Raw genomic sequence first — 6,012 nt, forward strand, 5'->3', positions numbered from 1 at the left:
GGCAAAACCAGCTGCTCCAGAATTTACTATTTGAAACTGATGAAAATGGTTTTAAAATTGATCCAATTTCATGATTTATCAAAGGAAATAAATCATAATTAGTTTTATTGGCAGAAAGTGCCTGAATTCAGCTTTTTTGACCCACTTCTGACCACCAAGCAGGTATGGTAAATTGAATATTACTCTATGAATAAGATCACATCTAAAACTGGCCTGAGAAATCATTTTCCTAATTACTAAATGGAATACAAAAAATTCAGCATATACAGCAAATAGACTATAGCAGACAAATATTTAAAACATGCTTAAAACTACCACAAATATATAAAACTACCACAATCATCATGAACATCAAGTATTTTTTTCTATGATTCATTCTGATTCAGTGTTTAACCCGCCTCCCCTCCTTCTCCCAAGTTTTGTGATAACTTCAAATGCAGATCAAATTCCATGTTTCTAGCAGAAGTTACCGGAGGCACCACTGAATAATTCCTGGGATTCAATCAGTTCTCAAAGTGCTGAAATGGCAACTATAATAAGATACTGTTTTTCACACTGGGGTTGGGCAAACCACCCCTGATGGGCCTCATCTGCCTGCCACCTGTTTTGTACCACCGACCTGCAGACATAGCGTCGTCCACCTATTTAAGTACCATCTAGGGTTGCATTTGTGCCGCAACAGCAGAGTTGGGGAGTTGCAACAGGGACTCAGCCTGGAAAGTCTATTAAAATATTTCCTATCTGGTCCCTTACAAAAGAAGTTTACCGATCCCGGTTTTAGAAAAATCACTTTAGGAAAATTTTCACTGGACACGAACAAGACAAGACTGTCCAGGACTAAGAAAATCTGGGCTGATATTTGCTGGTTCCATCATACAGTACCCTGGCTTGCAGAAACAGTGCAAATTTGGCTTCACAACTTTAGCTTTCTAAGTGAAGTCTGCCTATGGTAAAGTACATCCCTTTCTCTGTGAACTGGCAATTGTATACCAAGTAACTCAAGTCCCAGATTACAACAATGTACTTATTCTTCAACTCAAACCAAGTATCTGGCTCCCAAACAGTATTTCTAGCTTTTAAAAATCAATAGGCAAAAAAGGAAAAAAATCAATAGCCATCATGCACCCTGAGCATTGTTCCCATTAGAAGGGGACTTTTCCCATCCCTTCCATATGGGCATAGATTTTACAAGCACTGTACTATGTTCCTTTTAGAATCCTTCCCTGAGATATGCATCATAATAATTAGTGCTACTGCTACCCTGGCCATAAACATGTCCCTTTTGGCAAAGTGGGTGAAGTTTTCGAGGGTCACATGGGTTTGGGAGGAGCTTGTGGTGCTCCTGACAAAAAGAGGTATAGGATGTGACATCCACATCATTGTGCAAAATCCGGATAAATCTCACCGGGCTTTTCTGTGTCTTGCCAAAGTTCAAAGGATCAACCTGACTGCAAATTTTGAGAACCTGGCTTCAGAAAGGCTCAAGGCATTGAGAACTGGTGACAAAGTGACACCACGGGTGAGTACAGGGCAAAGAGCTCTTCTTTCCTGCACCCCACAGCATGCTGCATGGCGTACCTAGGATACAGCTTCTTCTCCCGCCTCTCTCTCTCTCTCTCTCATCCTCTGTCTGATGCTTCTTGATCACCTTGAAGTAATCCATGTCAGTTCAGCCGTTTCTGGTGCACAGGAAGCTGACGCTGTGGCAGAAGTGGCAGAGTGTGGGGTCCATGGGCTTCGTGGTTGTTTGGCAGGGATATGCACGATCTTGGCCAGCTCCCCTCAAGTTTCCAGCTGTCTAGGGTTTTTTATAAAACATGCTTTATTGTGAAATATAACATATATACAAAAAATGATCAGTTTTAAAGTACATTTTAGTGCGTAGTTATAGAACAAATTTCGGAGTGTGGTATGGGTCACAGTTCCATAATTTCAGGTATTTCCTTCTAGCTGCCCTAAGACACTGGAGGCTAAAAAGAAATATCAATATAAAATGATTCAGTGATTATACTCATTTTTAAATCTTATTTTCTCTGATATTACTCCTCTTTCTCCTTTGATCCTTCTCCCAATCTTTAGGATATTTGGGCAATGACCATTCCAATCGTTGCATCAAACTGGATGTTTTTTTGAATATAAGAAGTATTGATGTCACTGCTCCTTTTCCAGACACTGTTTTTTTTTTGTTGTTGTTGTTGTATGGGGTATTAGCAGTTTCCAGAGCAGAACGCAGCACTTGGCTGGTACCTGAAATAAATATTCTTTCAGGCAAAATCTGGGAGAAAGCCATAAAACAGGGTCAGCCTACTTAGAATCCAGCTTTTCCAAGAGGTCTCTATGTAAAGGTCTGGGGACCAGTCACTCTGCAGGAGTTTATGCTTCTTTAGATAGATGTCCCTCAGCAGGTGACCATTCTGCAAATGGGCATGATGCCTGTCTGTGTGAGCTCTCACATAGGGCGGGTACTTGGGGTAAAGAGGCAGGAAGTGTAAGGGGAGTATTTTAGTTTGCTAAAAGCTGCTGGAATGCAATATACCAGAAATGGGTTGGCTTTTATAAAGGAGATTTATTAAGTTACAAGTTTATAGTTCTAAGGCCTTAAAATGCCCAAACTAAGGCATCCAGAGAAAGATATCTGGTCTCTGAAGAAAGGGCCAATGGCGTCTTGCCTTCCTCTGTCAGGTGGGAAGGCACATGGCTGGTATCTGCTGATCCTTGTTCCCGTTTCCATTGCTTCCAGGTTTCTGGTCCAGTGGCTTCTTCTCTAAGCACTTCTGGGGCCTTCACTGAGCTTCTCTCGAGCAAAAATCTGGGTTCTGACTTGCTTAGCATCTCATGGGATGGCTGCTGGGCTCTGCATCTCCAAATGCTTGTGTCTAGGTGTCTGCCATTTCTGTTGGCACTCCAAGCATCTTCAATTGTATGCATGTATGTTGACTCTCTAGCAACTGTTCTCCAAGCATCTGAACTTCCTCCAAAGTGTTTCCCCTTTTAAAGGACTACAGTAAATTAATCAAGACCCATCTTGAATGGGCAGAGTCACATCTCCATCTAATCAAAAGGCCACGCACACAATTGGGTGGCTCACATCTCCATGGAAACAACCCAATCAAAGGTTACACCTGAAGGTGGGTGTGTCACATCTCCATGGAAACAACCTAATCAAAGGTTACACCCCAAACAATAGGTCTGTCCCCACAGGATTGGTTTAGGAAAGAAAGCATTGCTTTTCTGGGGTGCATAACAATTTCAAACCAGCACAGGGAGGTTTTGGCTCCTTTTGATATGTGACTAATGAATGCTTCCAGTTTAGGGTGATATGTTTTTCTGTTAGCCTCCAGAGTGCAGTCAATTTCTGGTTGCTTCATTTTGGGAATGGTGTAAAGTGGGTACCTGTCCCCATGGTAAATGAACACCTGCACCAAGACCCGCTTAAAATGATCTGAGCTGTGACCTTCCATGCTGCACTCAGCCATACTGGGGACGTTGCAGTACAAAAGAGCTTCGTAAACGGGGTCCATCCTCAGGGGCTCCATTCTCTTTGGGGTATGATTCTTTTTTTAAAAATTTATTTATTAATTAAAAAATAAAGAAAAATAAAACAACATACATAATCAGTAATTCACAATATCATCACTTAGTTGCATATTCATCATTTCTTAGAACATTGGCATTAATTCAGAAAAAGAAATAAGACGATAGAAAAAAATAAAACAAACACAAGAAAGAAAAAAAAAAGATTATACCTACCATACCCCTTAACCCTCCCTTTCATTGATCACTAGCATTTCAAACTAAATTTATTTTAGCATTTGTTCCCCCTATTTATTTTTATTCCATATGTTCTACTCCTTTGTTGACAAGGTAGATCAAAGGAGCATCAGACACAAGGTTTTCACAATCACACAGTCACATTGTGACAGCTGTATCATTATTCAATCCTTCTCAAGAAACATGGCTACTGGAACACAGCTCTACATTTTCAGTTCCCTCCAGCCTCTCCATTACATCTTGGATAACAAGATGATATCTACTTGATGCATAAGAATAACCTCCAGGATAACCTCGCGACTCTGTTTGGAATCTCTCAGCCATTGATACTTTGTCTCATTTCCCTCTTCCCCCTTTTGGTGGAGAAGGTTTTCTCAATCCCTTGATGCTAAGTCTCAGCTCATTCTAGGGTTTTTCTCAATCCCTTGATACTGAGTCTCCGTTCATTCCAAGATCTCTGTCCCACGTTGCCAGGAAGGTCCACACCCCTGGGAGTCATGTCCCACGCAGAGAGGGTTAGGTTGGTGAGACTGCTCGTTGTGTTGGCTGGAGAGAGGGGCCACATCTGAGCAACAAAAGAGGCTCTCTTGGGGGTGACTCTTAGGCCTAAATTTTAAGTAGGCTTGACCTATCCTTTGCGGAGTTAAGTTTCATATGAACAAATCCCAAGACTGGGGGTTCTGCCTGTAGCTTTGGTTGTCCACACTGCTTGTGAGAATATCAAGAATTCAACTTGGGGAAGTTGAATTTCTCCCCATTCTCACCACTCCCCGAAGGAGGCTTTGCAGATACTTTTCCACTCACTGATTGAATCACTCTGGGATTCATCGGAGCATCACTCTGGAGAAACCAGCAAAATCTCATGTCCTACCTGAGATTCCAAGTACTTATGGTGTGGGTATGATTCTCTTTTGTCTCTTGCTGCTCACTCCATTTTTAGCAACACCAGGATCAGGTGGAAAAATCACACCTGAGGCTCACCAAGGCCTGCACAGCAGTGCAGCCAGCGCCAGCAGCAGCAAGAAATGGTGGCGAAAAAGCATTTTCATTTGTTCTATTTGTTCTTCATGGTTCCACCTCAAATCAGAAACATGTCCAGCATTCCTTCTGGGCCACCCTCCTACCAAGGATGTGCACCCCTCAGCAACCTTCTGCCAGACAGACATCCAGCCTTTGCTCTGCTACTTCAGGAGCAAGGAGGAGCAAACAGCTGCTTCTTGGTTCTATGCAACCCTCAGGACCACTTATCGCACATCCCACCCAGCTCCTCCTCAGTCTCTTTTGAGTCTCTTGCTCTCCTTCCGGTAAATGTTGCCGCTCCTGCCCGACTCTGCTAACCTCCCCTCTCTATCTTCACCAGCTCTCTAAGTTGCAGCCACTCCTGTGCCTTTAGATAGCTTCTGTAGACTGGCCACACTACATCTTTATCTACAGCCTGGATCCCTTTTTGAGCACCCCACCCCGGTCTACAATGAAAACCTGATCCCATCCATTCCCCTCCCTCTAAACCCTTAGAAATTCATTCCTCTGAATTCAAACTCCTTCCCATTACACAGAGGCTGACAACCTGGCCCCATGTGGCCACTGCCACCCCATCTCTGACCACAGGCCTCCCTTCACTCTTGCTGTCCCAGCCGGTCGTCTCTGGTACAGACCATCCTTGGGGACCAAGTGTTAGAAGCTGATGGCTCAAGAGGGAATGGCCGTTGCGGAAGGAAGCTGCCAAGGCGCTGCTTTTCCCCGGTGGTGCAGGTAAGGGGCCAGCCCGCGTGGGTTTGACTTTGTGTCCAGGTCTGACGCCTGGCCCCGCGGCTGAGCACAGAGCCTGGACCCGGGTGAGGGGCCTCTGCGTGGAGATGAGGCAAGGACGGCTCTCCCGGGCGCCCAGCAGAGGGCAGTGGTGCGCAGCTAAGGGGCTGCGCGCCGAAATAACAATGTTATTTAGATCCGCGGATTAAGATTTTGTAACCGGTTTTAGTAGAATGATTCAGAGCCAGTTTTGTGATGATTATATTATTGGGTTTCGATTTTTGAAGGCGTTTGAAATATTTATAAGACTGAAACGTTGGAACAGAGAAGAGTGCAATTGATTCGGTTTAATGTATAAGTGGTCAGCGTAATTTGCTAAAATTACTAAAATGTGATTTATTGATTGTAGAAGTAATAGGTGAGTGTTGAGGAAAACGTTAATTGTCCAACTTTTCCTAAATTGGGCGTTAGATAAAGTATGGGTTTGGATAG

General features: G+C 43.6%; 1 pseudogene; it reads right to left on the minus strand.

The window, feature by feature from the left end:
* Positions 1 to 1,131: 1,131 nt before the first annotated feature.
* On the minus strand, positions 1,132 to 4,814 carry LOC143653330 (2-phosphoxylose phosphatase 1-like; annotated as a pseudogene).
* Between the last annotated feature and the right edge of the window lie 1,198 nt (positions 4,815 to 6,012).

This window comes from Tamandua tetradactyla, chromosome 13 (assembly GCF_023851605.1).
Source record: "Tamandua tetradactyla isolate mTamTet1 chromosome 13, mTamTet1.pri, whole genome shotgun sequence".
Lineage (NCBI taxonomy): Eukaryota > Metazoa > Chordata > Mammalia > Pilosa > Myrmecophagidae > Tamandua > Tamandua tetradactyla.